This window comes from Vulpes lagopus, chromosome 22 (assembly GCF_018345385.1).
Source record: "Vulpes lagopus strain Blue_001 chromosome 22, ASM1834538v1, whole genome shotgun sequence".
Taxonomy (NCBI): Eukaryota; Metazoa; Chordata; class Mammalia; order Carnivora; family Canidae; genus Vulpes; species Vulpes lagopus.
In genome coordinates, this window is record NC_054845.1 from 4068404 (window position 1) to 4090915 (window position 22512).

The following is a 22512-nucleotide window of genomic DNA, read 5'->3' on the forward strand; positions in this document are numbered from 1 at the left end:
TTTTAAGATTTTATTTAACAGAGAGAAAGGCAGAAACACAGGCAGAGGGAGAAGCAGGCTCCCTGCAGGGAGCCTGATGTGGGACTCGATCCCAGGACCCCAGGATCACCCCTGAGCCGAAGGCAGACTCTGAACCACTGAGTTACCCAGGCATTGCCATTTTTATTATTTTTTTAATTAAAAAATTTAAAAAGTAAATAAATAAAAATTAAAATAAATTTGAAAGGTTTTATTTATTTAGTTAGTTAGTTAGTTAGTTAGTTAGTTAGTTAGTTAGTTATTTGAGAGGGAAAAAAAGTGAGAGAGAAAGCACGGGGAGGAGCGGAGGGAGATGGTCATGCAAACTCCACACTGAGCAGGGAGCCCAACTCAATGTTCAATCCCAGGACCCTGAGATCATGACCTGAACTGAAACCAAGAATCCAATGCTTTCACTGACTGAGTCACCCAGGCGCCCCATCATGCACATAGCTCTGGATAAAAGTTTAAAATTACTATCCTAAGTATGGTTAGGTTATGCTTAAAATTGCTTTATTTTCATCAATCCTCTTTATCTTACTTCATGTCATCCTTTTATTGTGACAGTGACTTCTCTACTACCACTGTAATAAAAGAAAATGTAATAGTCAAGATAAATATTTATTTGAGATGAGCATCATTATCAATCCAAACTACAACAGATATAGAAGAAAAATGCAAACTCAATTCACATATTTAGGATAAATATGGTAAATCACTACTTCACTCATCACTTTTGTTTAGATATAAGTGCAAAACAGATAAATAACAGATATAAACTTATTCTTTAAAATAATATCTATACACACTTTCAATAAAAATCTATACTTTTTATGTAATTGTTTCCTTTCTTCCTATTTTATGTTTATTCTAAGTATATTTATTGAAATATTTTATATCTGTTGATTCTAATGTTAAAATTTAGGTTTGTATTTGATATACCCTTAATATGTTTATTTTTCATAAGTCATTTTATTATATTTTACAAACTATTTGGACCATAATATATTGGATACTGGAAAAAAATTGTTCTCATCAGTGATATTTTGAAAACGGTCCTAGTGACCTCATTAAAGTTACATTTTCTAAAAATTATTATACTGTGTGGGTTGGTGACTTTGTTAAGCATGTGGCTTAAAAAATTGAATCAGTTGGGCATATGTATTAAAAATTAAGCTTAATTAAAACTATTCAAAAGAATTTTGGTTCAATTTGTCATTTTCTTTTTAAAAAAAGATTTATTTATTTATTTTGGAGAGACAGTGGAAGGAGGAGGCAGAGAAAGGGCAGAAGCAGAGGGAGAGAGAGAATCTCAAGCAGACTCCCTCTTAAGCACAGAGCCGGATGTTGGGCTTAGTCTCGTAACCCAGAGATCATGATCTAGGCCAAAGTCAAGAGTTGGATGCTTAACCAACTGATCCACTCAGATGCCCCTCAATAATCATATATAGTCTGTCTCAAGATGGTAGAAAAATATGAAAACTTGAGATAATTCCCCATTTTAAATCGTGGACAATTGAGTTATTTTGTACTTAACACAGTTCCAGTTGTGCTACAATGGAAAGGGTGTCATGCCATTATCATCACTGTAATGTTTTTTAGAGTCCTTTAGCAGAGGAGTATCTTAGGACTTTATTTTTTAAAACTTCTAGACTGTTACTTGGAATTGCACTCAATACTAAGATTTCATTTTGCTATTAGAAATCAGCAGTAAAGGGATGCTTGGGCGGCTCAGTCATTTGGGCACTGGAACTCTTGGTTTTATCTAGGTCATGATCTCAAGGTCCTAGGATCAAGCCCCACATCAAGTCCCATGCATCAGGCTCTAGCTTGGCAGATAGCCTGCTTGGGATTCTCTCTCTCCTCCCTCTCCCCATCTATCCCTCCTAATCATGCTCTCTCTCTCTCAAATGAATAATTGAATCTTTAAAAAGGAAAAGAGAAAAAAAATCATCAGGAAATAAATCACCTGTATGAAGTAGCTAAACTTATCATAATCAGTAATAGGTAGCAAGATATCAAATGGATTTAATATTATGCATTATTAATTGTATGAGATATATGAGAAAATGGGTATATATTTTAAATAATGTGTAATATGGGGGTTCAAAGGATTAAAATTTGAATAAGCATAATCGAGTGTCAGCTCTAACTGGGGAAGTAGAAAATACACTTTGGAACATAAGTAATTAGGAAAATCTGCTGAGGTATATGCATAGTGAAAAAACTATACAGAGTTGTTAATTAAAAGTTAGAGATTTAATGGGACACCTGGGTGGCTCAGGGCATGATCCCTGGGTCCCTGGATCAAGTTCTACGTCGGGCACCCTGCATGGAGCCTGCTTCTCCCTTTGCCTGTGTCTTTGCCTCTCTCTCTGTGTCTCTCATGAATAAATAAATAAAATCCTTTTTAAAACAGTTAGAGATTTAAGAATATCTGTGTCATTGGATCCATGTGTCATTGTACAGTTCAATAGAATTCCCTCTGGGTCTATTTTAGTGCATATAAATCTAGCCAAAAATACCAGAGTTCATAGACAAGTGAAATTTGATGTAATTCAAATTATATATGATGTAGAAACACTGAGGATATCCTTTAATAAATCAATCTGTAGAGAAGCCTATCTTAAAGTTTTTAGATTTTTATTCTTAGTAAATAGCAACCTTAAAAATTATTCCCTAAAAAGGTTATATGTAAACGCTTAAAATAACAACTCTCTTAGGTATTCCTTCCGAAACTGTGACCAAGAGCTCCATGCATTACATATTTCTCTGGAGATTTACAGGAAATAATGACAGTAAAAATATTTATTGTGCTTTTACTGTGTCAGTCACTGTTCTAAGTACTTTACATGAACTTATTACTTTAATTCTTATAGCAACCTCATGAATTAAATATTATTATTATATCTCTTTGTATAGAAGAAAAACCTGAGGCACTGGTGTATAAGTAAATACCTTGCTTAAGGTCACACAGCTAATAACAAAACTAGAATCCAAATGTAGGGAATCTAGCTTCTATTCCTATACATATTTTTTATGGGGGGCGGGAGTTGAATAGTAATTACCGAAACCAGAAAAAAAAATCTGGGGCAAATAAAGTGATTTTTGAATCATATAGGTATATCTGGTTTAAGAAAAAATGATAATAGGGATAATAGGGATAATGATAATAGCCTGGGTGGCTTGGCGGTTGAGCATCTACCTTTGGCTCAGGGCATGATCCCGGGATCTGGGATCGAGTCCCGCATCGGGCTCCCTGCAGGGACCCTGCTTCTCCTTCTGCCTCTCTGTGTGTGTGTCTCTCATGAATAAATACATAAAATCTTTAATAAAAAAGAAAAAAATTATATACTTTGACATAAATAACTTGTTACATTTTTCATTTATATATGAAAAAGACATAACTAACTTGTTACATTTTCATTTATATATGAAAAAGAAATACGTATATTGGTTTGCCACGTTAGGGCAGTTTTTCTTGTTACTGTGAGCATGGATGTTTTGCTTTATCAATGCCAAGAGCATTTTTGCATTTTGAGACATTTTTACATAGGAAAGAGGGATTCTTCAAGGAAACTCTGATTTCCTATTTTACAGCAGTTATTGTCTGCTTTGAGATCATAGGTTACCTCACAGTCAACATCTGAGTATAATGCCGTATTTGTGTCTTCTTATTTATACTTTCCAGTTTGATCATCTGAAACTACTTATATGCCTATTACAAATGATAAGAAGGATTTAAAAATGGTCCTTTGGTAAAATTACTCTAAACCTTTCCAAGACCTTATAATGTTCTAACTTTGCACTGAACCTTTATATGAGTTTAAGAGGAGATTTGAAGACTGATAATTCAATGCTTATGTGTCACATTTAACTTCTTTATTTTCTATTTTCTCATGTTAATTTTATAATTCAGTGTAAAACAATATGTTTTGTTGTTAACTAGTAACTGACAATATTATAAAATCATATGGAATTACAGAAATATTGTAGTCAAGCTGAAATCACTTGTGATTATTTGGACTAATCTATGTGTTCACTGATGTATGTAAAATATTTGTAAGAAAATAATAAATGCTATTAGTTTGTGATTACTACTGTGGCAAGGGGTGGTTCATAAATCAGTAAAATTCTGCACTGAAGAGAAAACATTTAGCTAGAAAAATACAAATAGTTAAATATGAAATTATAACTATCGTTTTGTTAACATTATTAACATAAATCTTAATAAATAAATAACATATTTTCTTAGAAAATGTCTTAACAACGAAGTCATTTAAAGTTTAAAAAATAATTCATTTTCTATTAATAAAGCTTATACAGATAATAAAAGCCAGTTTCGGGTTTAATTAAAATTATAATACTATACAATTAAATAATTCTGAATAAGAATACTTTTGTGAGAGTGCATTTTTGGCACTTCCTGGTAAGCATAACTTAAAAGCAAAATTTTGGGAAAACTTTTTAGGTGAGTAAGTCTATGATACATAGATTTGCAAACAAGTCTTCTACTCTTGATGAAACTTTGTCTAACCGTACCTCTTTGCATTCAGGCAGAGAGAGGCAGTGCACACGTACTATAAAATAAGAGTCCTTATATACTAAACAACCATTCTTAACGTAATATTTTACTGAAATAAGGTTATTTCCCTACTTGCAATATCTCCACCTTTAATATAATTTCATCATTTCTCTAGTTGTAGACTTGAAACAGTAAGTGCTTTTAATGAAAATCACTTTATAACCCTGTTTCATTTGCCCTAAGTCAGGTTGTGAAATACGTTTATTGCTTCATTTAAAAGCAGCAGGTTCATAATATGCTATCATCACAAGGCAGAAAAAAGTTTTCTTTGCTCATTCAAGTTATATGTTTCTGTGCTCCATTATTAAATAATTAATAAATAATTCTATCTTCAAAATTTAGACTTTGCTTCAAAAAGAACAACAATTTTAAAATGATCAATATGCTCACAGTTCGGATCATAGGAAATAAGAAATTAAGCAGAATGATCGTATTAGAAAACTCGGGCACAATTTTGATTGTAAAACAAAAACCAAGGGTAATTTACATTAAAATTAAGTGTTTATTACTCAATTTAAAAACATAGGGAAAAAGTTGGGATTCCTGGGTAGCTCAGTGTTTGACAGTCTGCCTTTGGCTCAGGGCCTGATCCCAGGATTCTGAGATGGAGTCTCCATGGGGCTCCCTGCATGGAGCTTGCTTCTTCTTCTGCCTGTGTCTCTGCTTCTCTCTCTGTGTGTCTCTCATGAATACATAAATAAAATCTTAATAAATAAATACATACATAAATAAATACATAAATAAATAAAGCAAATGATGTCAGCTAATGTGATAATAGTCAAATGTAACTAATTTGGTATTTCTATGGAAAACAGTTAATCTTTTAAATATTCAAAAGTAAAGTACTTATACTAGACTACTAATGATAAATCCTTCAACTTCTTGTTGCTTCAATCATTGTTCTTTTGTAGAAAGTGGACTAAAGCTAAACAATTGATGGACAGAAGTTTAATATGCCAAATGAGCTAATAAAAAGGTTTATTTCTGGCATGGAATAGATGAAGTACAATGTAGGAAGGGCAGAGACATGGTCAGAAACCAAAGTGACCTGTTGTCCAAGAGAAATAGGAACACCAACTACAGAGAAGGGAGCTAAGCAGACCCCAAAACAAATAAATACCAAGTATCTTTTCCAAACTCAATACGATGAAACTAGAAATCGACCACAAGACAAAATCTTGAAAGAACACAAATACATGAAGATTAAATAACATGCTACTAAATAATGAATGGGCCAAACAAGAAATCTAAGAGGAAATCATAAAATACGTGGAGACATATAAAAATGATAACACAAGAATACAAATTCATTGAGATGTAGTAAAAGCTGCTGTAAAAAGGAAGTTTATAGCAATACAAGCCTACCTCAAAAAGCAAGAAAAATCTCAAATAAATAACATAATCTTTTACTTAAAGGAGTTAGAAATAGAAGAGCAAACCAAACTGAAAACCAGTAGAAGGAAGGAAATAAAAATATTAGAGTAAAAATTTAAAAAAGAGAAAAGAAAAAGAAAACAAAACAATAGAAAGATTAATTAAATCAGGAGCTGGTTCTTGAAAGATCAACAAAATTGCTTAACCTTTGGCCAAACACATCAGAAAAGAAGAGCAAGAGAGATGGAGAGGGGAGGGGTCTCACATACACAGAATTAGAAATGAAATAGGAGAAATGACAACCAACACCACAGAAATAAAAAGGATTAAAAGAGATTATAAAAGATTTTATGTCAACAAATTGTACAACCTGAAAGAAATGAATACATTCTTAGAAATATATAATTTCCCAGAACTGAATAAAGAATAAATATAAAATTTAAACAGACCTATTATTAGCAATGAAATTAAATCAGTAATCAGAAAACTTCCAATGACCAAAAGTCCAGGACTAAACAGCTTCACATATGAATTCTACCAAATATTTTAAAAAGAGTTAATACCTATTCTTCTCAAACCACTCCCAAAATAGAAGAGAAAGAGAAGCTTCCAAATCCATTCAGTAAGGCTAGCATTACATTAATTCTGAAATCAGATAAAGACACTATAAGAAAAGAGAACTATAGGCTAATATTTCCGATAAATCAAATCCAGCAATACATTAGAAAAAAAATCATTCTCATGATCAGTGATATTTATTTTCAGGTTGCAGGCAAGTGTTCAATATTCACAATGAATAAAAGTTTACATCACAACAATGAGAGGAAGGATAAAAACCTTATGATCATTTCAACAGATGCAGAAAAAGAATTTCACAAAAATATATCATCCATTCATGATAAAACCCTCAACAAAGTAGGTTTGCAGGGGATATACCTCAATATAATAAAGGCCTTATGTGAAAAATCCATAGTGAGGGTGCCTGGGTGGCTCCTTGGTTAATCAGCCTATTCTTCATTTCACCTCAGATCATGATCTTGAGGTTGTGAGATTGAGCCCCACATCAGGCTCCACGTTAAGGGGAGAATATACTTGCACATGGCATTTCAGATAAAGGTTTAGTATATAAAACATATAAAGAGAAACACCCAAAAATTCCATTGAAAAATGGACAGAAGACACGACCAGACATTTCTCCAGAGGAAACATACAGATGCCCAACAGACACACAAAAAGATGCTCAATATTATTCATCATCAGGGAAATGCAAATCAAAACCACAATGAAATGTCACCTAACATCTGTCAGAATGGCTAAGCTCAAAAATACAAGAAATATCAAGTATTGGTGAGGATGTCGAGAAAGAGTAACCCTTGTGCACTGTTAATGGGAATGCAAACTGGTATGGCCACTATGGAAAACAGTATGGACGTTTCTCAAAAGAAAATTTAAAAATAGAATCAGCATATAATTCAGTAATTCCACTACTGGATATTTATCCAAAGAATATAAAAACACTAATTTGAAAAGTTATATGCACTCCTATGTCTATTGTAGCATTATTTATAGGAGCCAAAATATGGAAGCACCCTAAGAATCGACCAATAGGTGAATGAATACAAAAGATGTGGTATATATATATATATATATATATATATATATATATATATATAAATGAAATCCTGCCATATGCAACAACATGAGTGGATCTAGAGGGCATAATGCTGAGTGAAATAAGTTAGAGAAAGACAAATACCATATAATTTCACTCATGACTGGAATTTAAGAAACAAAACCAATGAACAAAGAAAAAAAGAACAAATTAAAAAAAAAAAAAAGACTTTAAATATAAAGAACTGATGGTTACCAGGAGGAAGGTAACTGGAGGGATGGGTGAAATAGGTGAAGGGATTAAGAGTAAACTCATAGTGATATACACCGAGTAATATATGGAATTGTCGAAACACTATATTGCACACCTGAGACTAATATAACACTGTATGTTAATTATACTACAATTTAAAGTAAGTGAAAAAGAAGATATACAGATGGTAACTAAGCACATTTGCTATTAGGGAATGCAAATTGAAAACAGCATGTGATATTATTACATACCAATCAAAATGGCTAAAAAAAAAAAAAGGGGGATGGGAGACACCTGGGTGGCTCAGTGATTGGGCATCTGCCTTTGGCTGGGGGCATGATCCTGGGGTCCTGGGACTGAGTCCTGCATCAGGCCCCCTGCTCAGCAGAAAGCCTGCTTCTCCCTCTCCCCCTGTACGCTCTCTCCCTTTCTCTCTCTCTCTAATAAATAAATCTTTAAAAACCAAAGTGCAACTCTAAGTGTTGGCTAGGATGTAGAGAAACTGATTCCGTTGTATGTTGTTAGTGTTTATTTAAAATGGGACAAGCATTCTGGAAAACAGTTTCACAGTTCCTTATAAACAAAGGATGTTACCTAGCTTATAATCTATAAAACATATCTTTGAGTATTTATTTGAGAAATGCACACTAATATTCACATAAAAAACTGCACACAAATGCTTTTAGGAACTTAATTTATAACAGCCAAACACTGAAAACAGTCCGTGCCTTTTGTTTAAACATTGAATCTTTGAACAGACTAAGTTGCATATATAGCATGAGATGGTACACAGGAATAAAACAAAAGAAACTATTGATACACATAATTTATATGAATCTCCAGAAAACGCACGGTGAGTATACAATATAGTCCAAAAGGACACACACTGTATGATTCTATTTACATGTCATTTTAGAAGTGACAAACTTTTGAAGTGGAGAACAGAGTGGTGGTTGTCAGAGTTTAGGAAATGTTTGGTGACAGAAGATGGATATGGTCGTAAAGAATATTCTGAGGGATGATGTGGTCATCATTCCTTTGCTCCACTCTGTCAATGTCAATATTCTGTTTGCCATATTTTACAACAGTTTTGCAAGATGCCATCATCAGAAGAAACTGGTCAAAGAGGACGAAGTCACTTATTCTGCAATATACCTTACAACTGATATATGGTTGGATATATAGTTGAATATATAGCTGTCTCAATATAGGAAAATTTTGCTAATAAATAGTTATATTTTAAAGGAATGTCATATTTAAAAAGAAACAAAGAAAAATATTAAGGCCAATTTCTTGCAAGAAATAGTGCAAGTAAGACAAAAAAAAGGACCAATTTTAAGGCACGAAAATATAAATTTGTCAATCTAGAAGTCAATTCACTGCAAAGAATTTTCCAGATATCAAAGGTGAGTAGAGTTTCAGACATACAAAAACTGAAAGAATTCATCAGCAGTTGGCCTTTGATTCAAGACCTGCTAAACAAAGTCCTTTACGTGGAGAAAAAATTATTTAAGATGGAAATCCAAATAGATAAAAAGAGAAGTAAATTTGTCTCTGTTTGCAAATAGCATCATTATACATAGAAACCCTAAAGACTCCAGCAAAAACTGTTAGAACTAATAAACAAATTTAGTAAAGTTGCAGAGTATAAAATCAATGTATGCAAGATAGTTGCATTTCACTAAGAATGTGTGTACACTAAGAGTGAACTCTCAGAAACGGAAATTAAGAAAGCAGTCTCATTTATAATTACATCAAAAAGAATAAAATACCTAAAAATAAATTTAAGCAAGGAGGTAAAAGATGTGGACACTAAAAACTGTGACATTGGTGATAGAAATAGAAGACACAAATGAATGGAAAGATATTTTTTACTCATGGACTGGAAGAACTAATATTGTTAAAATGTCCATACTACCCAAAGCATTCTAAAGATTCAATGTAATTCCTGCCCAAACTCGAAAGGCATTTTGAACAAAAATAGAAAAAGCAATCCTAAAATTTGTGTGGAACCACAAAAGAGCCCACATAGTGAAAACACCCTTGAGGAAGAACAAAGTTGGAGGCATTGTGCTTTGGATTTCAAAATATATTAAAAAGCCATAGTAATCAAACAATACTACTGGCATAAAACCAAACACATATATCAATGGAGCAGAATAGAGAGCCCAGAAATAAAGCACCACGCATATCAACTAATTTACAACACCGATCAAGACTATACAATGGAGAGAGGATAATCCCTTCAGTAAATCATGTTTGATAGACTGGACAGCCACACTTAAAAGAATGAATTTAATACTATACACATATCAACCAAAAAAGAAAAGACAAAAGATTTAAATTTAACACCTGAACTAAAAAACTTCTAAAAGAAAACGGGGAAAGGTTCCTTAATATTGGTGTTGGCAAATATTTTGTGAATAGCAGAAGCAACCAAAGCAAAGATAAATCAAATGGGACAACATCACCCTAAAAAGCTCTGCACAGCAATAGAAACAATCAACAAAATAAAAATGCAACCCACTGCATGGGAAAATATATGCAAATTATATATGTGATAATGGGTTGATATCCAAAGTATAGAAATAAATCACAGAACAGTTAAACAAACAATCATAGAAACAAATAATAAATAAATAAAACAACTTGATTTTTAAAAATAGGGTTGAGGAACGGAATAGACATTTTCTCCAGTGAAGCCATATCTATGGCCAGGAGGTACATAAAAAGTGCTTAATGTCAATTATCATCCAAGAAATGAGTGCAAATCAAAAGTGCAATGAGATTTTACTTGTGGCCTGTTAGAATGGTTGTCATCAAAAAGACAAAGGAGACCAAGTGTTGGTGAGGATGTGGAGAAAAGGGAAGCCTTAGGCAATGTTGGAGGGAACACAAATTAGTGTAGCCTATGTGGAAAACAAGATGGAGGATTCTTTAAAAATTAAAAATAGAACTACCATATGATCTAGCAATCTCACTTCTGGATATGTACCCAAAGGAAAAGAAAACAGAGATATTGAAGATATATATATATATATATATGATATAAAATATATCTGTGTGTGTGTGTATATATATATATATATATAAAGCAAAATCAGCCAGATAGAGAAATAAAAATACTGGATGGTATCCTTTATATTCGAAATCCTTAAAAAAAATCAAATCCTTTATATTTGAAATCTTTAAAAAAATCAAATTCATAGAATAGGGAAGTGGTTGCCAGAAACTGAGAAGTGGGGGAACCAGTGGCATGGATTTCTTGGCCACTTAGAGCATTCAGAGTTTAGTGAATACAAATCTCTCTAGGTATTTCTAGAAGAAAGAACTTAATACAACAATAGGTATGAAAAGATTTAGAGGAGAGTAAGAAGAGCAGAAATTGAGTAAAAAATTAGCATATTCATTTTAACCATGGTGACTGTTAAAACCCAGTGGCCAGGAAGTTGTTGCTGCTAGTGCTGATGCTACCCCATAGCTGCCCATCACGAAGACAGTGATTGGGCATGGCAGCGTGAGTCCAGCCACTAAATACTTAAAATCTGTCAGAATTTGTCACTGATTGCCACAGCGAGAAGATGGCTTCTCTCTCATGTCGCCCTTCCAAATCTGCTAGAATAGTGTGTCTCTCTCCAAATTTATTCTCATTTAGCAAAGATGTCAGAAGAAATATGTTTTGAGCCTGATAGTGTGATGTACGGGGGACATAGGTGAGGGTGTGAAGAAGGCCACTCTATTTAATGTGCTTTATCCTAGTCTCTCTTATCCCATTATTTGGTGCAGCATGTGCTTTGTATTGCAGGTTTCCTTTGTGTCTATTATCGATTATTATGTTAGCTGGCAATTATCCCCACTAGCATGCTTCATGAAAACAGAGGCCATTTTTACTTGATCATTGCTATTTTCTCTGATATATGATAGTCTCTCAGTTTATATTCTTCAATATTTCTATGAATTTTGATTAAGAAACCCCAAATTCCTTGACCACTGCAGCTTCAGAAAGCAGAGAGTTTGCCAATAGATTGGTAAGAATATATTATCCCCAACATCAATACAATATCAATACCCCACACCCAAAAAAATAAATATCCCATTCAGCTCATTTTCTTCTTAAGGAAAATGTGAGATTTTGCTTATTCCCAAGAAGTCTACTATTTTTTGGACAAGGGAGTAGTTTGGTCTTCTTTGAATCCAATCTTGCCAGTGCTATAATTAGTATGATTGTCAAAGTTTCTGGAATGTGTGCACCGGTATTCCATAGGCTAGAGCACAACTGCATGTTTTGTTCTCACTTTTGTTCCTCAGGTCTCATAGGGGTGTGACCATATAAGCTTCCCGAGGGTCTCTTTTTTGTTTACCAGAGTATAATTCATTATGTGGCCAGTATGTTAAAAAGTTGCTCACATGTAGAAAGTAAATAAATATTGGTCAATGAATGAATGAACACACATATAAATAATCAAACCAATCAGTGGAAGAGTCATATTTTCTTGATTAGGTTACTAATCTTGCTAGGAATTTTACTCCTCTGCCTATAGAAAAGGAAAATTAAAGTAAAATGTTAAAAATGTTTTCTTTTCTTCTTGATATCTATGCAATATTTCTGTTAGATTACCTATGGTGACTGACTGCTGCCTTGATTCATATTTTAAAAATCTGAAATGATTTGTGTCATATATTTATAGCAAAACAAATTATTTTTAAATATTATTTTGTAGGCTAATATGATTCTTTAGTAAAATGTATGATTAGGGACACCTGGGTGGCTCAGAGGTTGAGCATCTGCCTCTGGCTCAGGTCATGATCCTGGGGTCCTGGAATCGAGTCCTGGGATCGAGTCCCACACAGGGAGCCTGCTTCTCCCTCTGCCTGTGTCTCTGCCTCTCTCTCTCTGTGTCTCTCATGAATAGATAAATAAAATATTTTTTTAATAAAATGAACGATTAAAGTCTATATTTTAGGGTATGATATTTAATTTTCATAAAATCATTAATCACTGGTGCCCAAAGTATAATGTAAAATAAAATGGAAAATCTGCTTTACTCACTTTATCTGAGTTTAAAACCTAGAAGGAATCAGGGGTGGCAGATGGCAGTGCAAGGCCCTTGTGAGGTTCGGGTGCTGCTGAGACTGGCTAGACAATGTTAAAGGAAGAGAGAGACACGCTCTTGCCAGTCGTCACCTTATTAGAGCCTCACATATTAACTGTCTTTTCTTTTTCCCTGAAATAAAAGACACAGTGTGGTCTTTTAATAATAATTCAAAAATGCAGGTAAATTAAAGTTATAGTAATTTTTTTAATGCTTCCTGGCTAGTTAGGCCTTACCATTCTTGCTGAGACTTGAGAAGAAAATCATTCTTGATTGTCCAAAATTTTAGAGATATTTTGTGTTACTTTCCAAAAAAAAAAAAAAGATCTGTTTTGTGTAATTACATACACAGTGGCTGATTCTGTTGATTAAGAGCTTCTCGTTGTAAAATAGGGGGTCTCATAAGGCAAGCAGGTAAGTTAGATGGTAGTAAACTTCCAACTTTAGATATATAGTCACAACTTATCTTAATGAAAGGAGCTACTGTGTACTACTTGTGGATCTTCCAAAGTGAGATTATTTTCCAACATTTTATCACTTCCATAGAAGCAAATCCTATAAAAGTAAAATCAACATAATCAAAGTTTAACATCTCTCATTTCCTATATCTAAGCCAGTTTAACTATGAAAACCATAAACTTTTTTATGTGGCAAATGTGACAAAAATCTTAGCCTATGTTCAGAATACAGAATTTTTATTATATTTTAGAGTCTAAAACTATTTTCACAGCATTATTGATAATGCATATTCCAAGTAAATATTGCTTTTTGAAATTAGTTATCATTCATTGTCTTTTTAACTAATGAATGCAAAGCCTTTGCAATCAAAATGTGTTCCTTATGTTTTAGAATTTTTTTTATTCAAAAAACAGGCTCAATCCCATCAAGTTTTATTACCCTTGAATGTCTCTGTGATATTTTCAGAAATTATATTAATGGTGATTGTTGACTTATATCCTTTCTTGTAAAAGAATTCAACAAATGACATTTAAAAATCTCTCAAAAATACTTGTTTAATTATAAAGCAATTATTAAGTTTATTTTAAATAGCACTAAAAAGTAAAGGCTAAACAGCTATTTCTAACAACATTAAATAGCATCCAACTGTGGAGTCAAGGACTCATATTTCAAGAGGACAGAAGAAATTATTTATATAATACAAAATTCCATTATTAATTTAAAAAAAAACTTTTTTTCATGTAGAAAATTCCATTATCATTATAAAAGTAATCCTGATAGAGTAGGAAAGTCATCCACACTCATGACTATGTTTTCTACACATGATTTCTTGTGAAATATGTAAAAAAAAAGAACTCCACATGTTTTGGAACCACAAATTACAAATGTGGAAATATAGTAGTTCCCACAGTTTAACTGCAGTAAGCCTGACATCTGGCAGCTACACTGCTGGGACTCTCCACTTGAGGGCAATTCTCTGCTCATTTTTAGGTTAGTGTAACATTTTCCCTGTGCAGCGACTTGCTGTGTCCATAGTATAAATTGTACTGAGGTAGAAAAGAAAAGCCAAGCACAAACTGATGGCAAGGTGAGGGAGCTCACAAATAAAGCCATCCTGCCTTAGTCTTTCTCTTGCCCAAGAGGAACATACGTCTTTTAGAGCATTTCACTTATAAATGGCTTGGGATGGAGAGAATTGCCAAATTTTTCTCGGTCACTATAGGTTATAATGTGGTTCTAGAACTTACTACTCTCTTAATGTTGATTTATCCTGTATTTTTATAGTTTTGATCATCATAAGTTGTTTCAAATAATTCCAGAAAGTTATAAATGAGTAAATCAACGTTTCCAGTTGGAAACATATTGCTTGGATTAGTGTTACCAAGATGGAATAATCTTGGAATATGCTATGTTTTATAGCCATTTTTGAAAATGCACAGTAGTTATTAGCATAACAGAAGCTATGTAATGATCTAAAGTTAGATTTTCAGTTAAGTTTTTTTCTATCAGAATTTCTTAAATTCAACAGCCTTTTTTGACACCGATAGACACTACATGGAAGAAGTTAGAAAATACTGCAATGAATGATTTGGTTAATTAATAATCAAATGAATTTAACAGTAGAAACTATTTTTAACACAATAGATTCAATTCCTAGTGAATTCAATAAGGATAATAAATAATATCAAGTGACTTCAGGCCATCTGCTTTACATGACATATCCATGGGAAATGCTGGAAGGCAGGCTGATATTTTTACTTCCTAGAATGTTCTCTACAGGTAATGCCATTATAGTTCAAATTAAACCAGATGGAATCATAAAAGAAGTAATACTACCATTTTTTTTTCAATTTTGAATACAATGCTCTAGTGTGGGCATAGATTTTTAAAAATAATCATCAATACCATAGAGTTATGTGGTATGTTATTCTCAAGATCCAGAGGCAAAAATCCTCACTTTCTCATGTAATAGGGAGATTGGGATGCACGCATGCAACTTTAAATACCAAGAATGTCTTTCAATGAATTGTGTGTTCCATCTGTCACAGTCTCCACATTTTACCATTGACAACATTTGTGATATGATCTAAGAAATTGTTCCCAGCAGGTCTCATCATATTGAATAATGGTCTCTTTTATATGAGCAGGTTGTTAAATCATCAACACTCCCAGTTTCAGAAGAAATGAAAATCAACAATAAACTCACCAGATGAGTGGAACTGATAGATTCCTATAGTGAACTACATGTGTGAATTTAGAAATGTAGTTAATGCAATGCAGACCATATAAAGAAAAATAGTAAGATAAAACACAATAAAAGAGGTGGCAGTTCTTGAGGCTGTCTATTAAAATCTGGTTCTACTGTGGAAAAAAAAATGTGATTCCTCTCCTATACCGTTACTAATTTTGATAATTAAATCAGTACATACTTTTTGGGGGGTTTATTTTTTTTTTAATTTTTATTTATTTATGATAGTCACACACAGAGAGAGAGAGGCAGAGACACAGGCAGAGGGAGAAGCAGGCTCCATGCACCAAGAGCCCGACGTGGGATTTGATCCCGGGTCTCCAGGATCCCGCCCTGGGCCAAAGGCAGGCGCTAAACCGCTGTGCCACCCAGGGATCCCTTTTTGGGGGGTTTAGAGGCAAACTCCAATCTCTAAAGAAAATATGCTTGCTGTAGACAAGGGTAATATGGGAAATATGGTGGCTGGTGGGTTTTTTTTGTTTGTTTGTTTTGATTTTGGTTTTGGTTTTGGTTTGCTTTTTTGGGTTATCTTTTATTACAAAATACCCCAAAATGTGGTTGAAAATAATAATTTTGTCATAGCTATATTCTTGTTGGTGACTCACTCAGGCAGATCTCGCCAGGCCTATTCTCCAGCAGGTAGTAGCTACAGGGATCCCTCAGTAGGTCTCCGCTAACAGTGAGTTAGTGTAAAAGATCTAACATGACATCACTCATATGCCTGATGCCATCATGGGAAGTCTGGAAGGCTGTACTCAGCTGGGCCCCTTTCCATCTCCTCGTGTTATCATTGCCTCTCTAAATGGTCTATCCAGCAGGACAGTCTGACTTCTTACATAGACTCCAAAGTGAAAAAGGACAGATTTCTAATCCTTTAAAGCACTAGATCTGGAACTGATTTATTCAAGTAGTCTCTGAACAAGCCCAGGTGCACAAGGAGGGAAATTAAACTTAATTTTTAATGGGAAGAATATAAAAGAATTTGGGAACAATTTAAATATACTACAGTCGTTCAATCCGTCATAAAACATTTACATCTCTTCCACACTCAAAATAGGTGAATATATTCACCTTCTCCAAAGACTCCTGAAGATGCAGCTCATTAGGGGATTGATGCAAATTTCAAGGTCTTGTTCTAAATCAGGGCCAGGTGCAGATGAATCTCCTTTGGAGGGGTTTCTCAACTAGGTTTTCTCTCTTTCAGGAAATTTGTGATCTAAAGAGACAGAATATTTTTCCCTGTCACACTCAACACAAAATGGACACATATAGGCACTACTGTAAAAATAAATACATACATACATACATACATACATACATAAATATATAAATACATAAATAAAAAAGGAGGAATAGAGGAGAAACAGAATTCATGGGTCTATATCAACTCTGAAATTCAGCAGAGCACATGACGCTAGTTTCTTGATTAGGGCCCCACTCTCTTTCAGGAGTGGTCTTTGATTGCTTTTAGTTCCAACTTCTGGGATCTTGGCTCCAACCTCTGAGTCATCTTTTCTTTCCCTTTAGAATGGTCTGTGTTTTCATATAGTCTGAGTAACTTCCCAGCCTATTTCCTGCCTATAGAAGGCTTGAGGCCTCCAGGGTTGTTTTCAGTAATCTGTCTTTGAAACCAAACTGATCATGTTTCTGCAAGGAAAATTCTCTTCAGAATCTGTGGGTTCCCTATGGATAGTATTAATGGTTACTACTTTAGACAGAAGCTAAATGCACAAATATCTTCAAGACAGGCCCAGCTCTGCTTTGCTCTAAGTCACATACTGTAGGACAGTGATCTTAAGAATCTTCATAATCCTAATGGACATTTCCTTATTTTTTTTTTCTAAAATGTCAGTAAAGTGCCTTGGATACATACCCTTGAGATATTTATTCTGATGCTATACTATAAGTGTCCTGAATTTTATCTGTCTGGAGTTTATTTCTTACTTTGCAAGTAATTTGAGATCTAGAGTGATTAGGACGTTAAAAACTGTTTTATTTTATACAATCTAGCAAATCTTGACTCCTTTATATTTCTTCTAGTTTCTTCTCAAAAACTGAGTATTCCTTCCTTAGTGCATATCTTGCTTCTCATATTTTATCATAGGAAGTTAGAAGAAGCCCGTTGGCACTTTGTACATCCTGTGTGGGAATTTCTCCAAACAATCCATGAATTCTTTATATACTTTCTATTCTTTATTTTACTGAAAGTCACAGTGTTTACAAACTGTCAGTACATATCAAATGTCTCCTATATTTTTCAGCTCCCATGAGCAATGTTTTGCTTTGTCTCCTTACTTTTTTAAAGTCTCCTCAAGGTTCTTCTAGTTTCACCCATCATCCTATCCCAAAGTCAGTGCTATATTGCCTTAGGTTTTTGTTACTGCGTATTTCCAGTAATAAATCACCCACTACCTGGTTCCCAAACCATCACACTTTCTCACTGATTCGACAATGATTCCATTTGGCTTTGACATATTCCTAAGAATTGCTTTCTGGATTCTCTGATGGATGCAGTTTAGAGATTGTCTAGAGTTCTCTATATAATGAAGTCAGATGAGCTGGTCTAGGGATATCATTGTAATAACAGCACATAATAATTTGTAAAAGATAATAATGTGTAGCATACTAGGGATTATCAATGAAACGAACTTCGAATCTTTGCCATTTTCTCCTTTAAAATATTTTTCATTCTTTTTTAAATGCCTAACCTTATTCATCATTCATAAGAATGATGAATAAGATGCTGGCACCATTTGTTCCTAGTACATAACACATATAACACATTTCAATAGTTTTCTTCCTTCCTGCATATTCATTATAAAAATGACTAGGTCCCAATAATAATAATGTCTAAACAGAAAATTTACTTAGATATGTTTGAGGGTGTTATAGAGAAGCTGGTGTCCCCTCAAAATTCATATGTTGAAGTCCTGACCTCAGTGTAATGGTATTTGGATATGGGGCCTTTGCGAGGTGATTTGGATTAGATGAGATTATGAAAGTAGGTGCTAAGAGTAGGAATCGTGTTCTGATAAGAACAGATACTTGAGACTTCTCTCCTCTCTCCTCTCTGCTCCCCAATGCATGCACCAAGGAAAGGCCATGTGAGCACACATATTGAGAAGGCTGGTGCCCTGATATAGACCTCCAACCTCCATAACTATGAGAAATAAATGTTTTTTATTTAAGCCATCCAGTCTATGTCCTTTTTTAAAAGCAGGCCAAACTGACTAATACATGGTCTGGTTTATTATATGGGTATTTATAAATTAGACTGTGTTGTGCATATAACACACATTTTCTAAGGAATACATAATAGCAAGTTATTTATGACTTGTAAATGCCTCAAAATATTAAATTTTTTGATCCATTTAGAAGGGAGCATATGGGGGGGATTTGGGGAAAATGAGAGATGTTATGGCTACACAAAATCTTTGTTATGCTTCTCATTGCTCATTTAAACAATAGCATTTACAGAAACAATGTTCTCATATTCTTTGTGTTATGTGTTATCTTTGTGTTAAACCTTTGTCTACATTTTATTAAATTATGAGCTGGAATAGAAAAATAAGCAAACATTGGTTTAGAAGATTGTCAAAGACTACTAAAATAAAAGAAGAAATAAAGCATAAACTTTCTTCTAAGGTGAAAGATATGTGCTAGAAAGAATACATGGATGGAAGATTATTGGAAATGCAAAGGTATTTTTATATAATTTTCCTAAGTGTCTATATAGCCCATAAGGAACTATTCAACATGACCAAGGGTCATTGGAAAGATATTACAGAATATATTTCAAATAACTAATTATCTAACTTCTTCTCATTCCTGTTTGCTTTCATTAGTATACTTTATGGCCTCATTCAGAATGATCATGTCGTGTTGTTATAAGAACTATGTAAAAAGACTAGAAGCCCATATGTGTTACTGCAGATAGCTGAGTGTTTCCAAAGTAGCTAGAAAACAAGATATGATGGCATATGTCAGCTCACATTAGGCAGGGAAATAATACGATGCCCGATTGACAGGAACCTGAATAATAGTGAATATTCCTCTATTTCCTGTCATGTATGTGACTTGCTTTTAAATTATTTTGTACTGATCCTCGTTTATGGAAATCCTATGTATGTAGTTTCTATAATAATTATATAATAGGATCATGGCTCTCAGATGTGAAATATATTTATTTGAACTATATCCTTCAAATTCAGTAGAAATTTTGGTTTGGTAAATATGAAGGATAATTCTGATTTTAGAGGGTAAATTCAGAGCATCAGAGTATCATTCTGTGAGTTGGTGTTTAAAAATGTATAAATGGTTGCATACGAAAGAAGCTTGAAAAATACAAATTCCCAGATGCATGTGCAAAAGATGGAAGCTCTGTGGCTTTTATTCTACTAAATAAGACAATTATCAAGAGATAACTGGGGATCTCTAGGTGGCTCACCTGCCTTCGGCCCAGGGAGTGATCCTGGAGTCCCGGTGATCGAGTCCCATGTAGGGCTCCTTGCATACGGCCTGCCCTCTGCCTGTGTCTCTGTGTCTCTCAGGAATAAATGGATAAAATATTTCTTTTTTTTTTTTCAAGAGAGATAACTTTTCAGGAGAATTTGAACGATGATTTTCACTAAAAATAATTATTTTGTGCAATGTTCTAAAATTAGGATATTTATTTTAAAAACCTTACTCTTGTGTTGGCACTTTATTTTTGGTGGTCAAAAATTTTTTTTAAAGATTTATTTATTTTATTTATTTATGATAGACATAGAGAGAGAGAGAGAGGCAGAGACATAGGAGAAGGGAGAAGCAGGCTCCATGCCGGGAGCCCGATGCGGGACTTGATCCCAGGACTCCAGGATCCTGCCCTGGGCCAAAGGCAGGCGCTAAACCGCTGAGCCACCCAGGGATCCCCGGTGGTTAAAAAATTATATGACATGCATACCCTCTCTAGGAACTTGGCAATAAGGAAAGAAAAAAAGAAGTAACTCTAAATGTTTAATCACAATATAAATATGCAAAAATCTATGTCAATACTTTCTAATTTAATTTTTTCTAGTACAAGACAGGACATCAACCAAACAAACAAAATACCAAGTTAGGCAAACTTGCATTGAATATTTTTAAAATTCAGATTAAATTCCTGTAAAGCAATAATATATTAATAGAAGTAATATAGTATTTAGAATGTATTTGATAAACTATGGAAACATAGAAATGTAAAAATTTCAAAACAGGTGTTGATAGATGCAAACAATTCTTCAAGAACAAACACAGAGCAACTATATTCTAGAGCTGCAATCTCACGTGTCAGACATATTCTTGAGAATGTTGATATATCAATACATCTCAGTATAATTGCATTTAAAATCACAGAAAATTACAATACTGTATTCTAGAGTTTTTTGTTTGTTTGATTTTAAACCAGCAATCAATCTTCTAGTATAATCTGACCTCCCAGGGATGTTCATTTAGAGAGAGAATAAGTCAAGATGATCTCCTTATTCCAGTTAATTGGTAATAGTATTTCTTATTGAAAAATAAGAATTTTCATTTTGGTGTATATACTAGGCTCAGTGAGTTCACTTAAAGTAATTCTCGCATGCAATAATGGTCTCATTTTTGTTTTACTCAACAGGGCGTTTTTTGATGTCAGCAATGTCACTCTTTAAATTCCTTGTCACGCTCATAGAAGCCAACCATGTCCCTCATGATTCTCTGAGTACTTCTTGCATTAGAAATAATAATTAACAATAATAAAACACCATTATTTTTTGATTAGTTTTCTGCATATAAGGAAAGAAAGACAAGTTCCAATTTTTGGAGCTTCTAATTTATGTTCATTCCATAGAAAGAAAGAAGAGTTACATAAAAGAGGAAAAGCAACAAAATCTATTTTTTCTAACTTATTTATCTTTTACTTAAAATTTCATAAAAACACAAATGAGTTCCTTTTTATTACCAGAGAATCATACATGTTTATATTTTTTCTTTTTCTTTTTTTAAAGATTTATTTATTTATTCATGAGAGACACAGAGAGAGAGGCAGGGACACAGGCAGAGGGAGAAGCAGGCTCCCTTCTGGGAGGCCAAAGTGGGACTTGATCCTGAACCCAGCATCATGCCCTGAGCTGAAGGCAGACACTCAATCTTTGAGGCACCCAGGCATCCCACATGCTTATAATTTTTAGAGTAAGATATAAATAAGGAAAATATGAAGAAGTAATCACCAATAATTCTATTTTTAGAGAAAGCTACTGCGATATATATTTCTATGTGATATACATAACATCTGGCATTATATTTGAGAAAGAAAATAAATTCACTATATAATCCCCTCATTTATTATATTTTTATCCTTCTATGTAAACTTACAAATTTACTTCCATTACATAATTCTAAGTTTAAAAAAAAAAAGATTTTAAAGAGTGTGATACATACAGTGGAAAGAGTTTAATTGACCTCCATCTAACTGGATAGCTTAATGCTTAATGCTTTCAATTATCTGGAAGTAAGTATACAGAATGATGCTCCAATGAATGTTTGTGGCTAATTGGCCAACCTCTGGTCTGCTTAAGTACTTACTACATTTCTAGGAACCAAGTTAATTACATTTGGTCCAAATCCATTACTCCAGTTATACATATTTTTATATGTATATAATTTTATTTAAGATTAAAATTAACAAAAGTAATAAATGTGAAATATGCATCTATGAGAATGTTGTTGAATATTGGAAATGAAGTGAATTAAATCATCAATAGAAAACTTCTATGTAACTATTGGTAGATAATAATCTATAAAAGATATGGAAAGTGTCCCAAGGCTTCAGTGTAAGTAACTTTAGGGCATTTTTAAATGTTCAGCATGACAT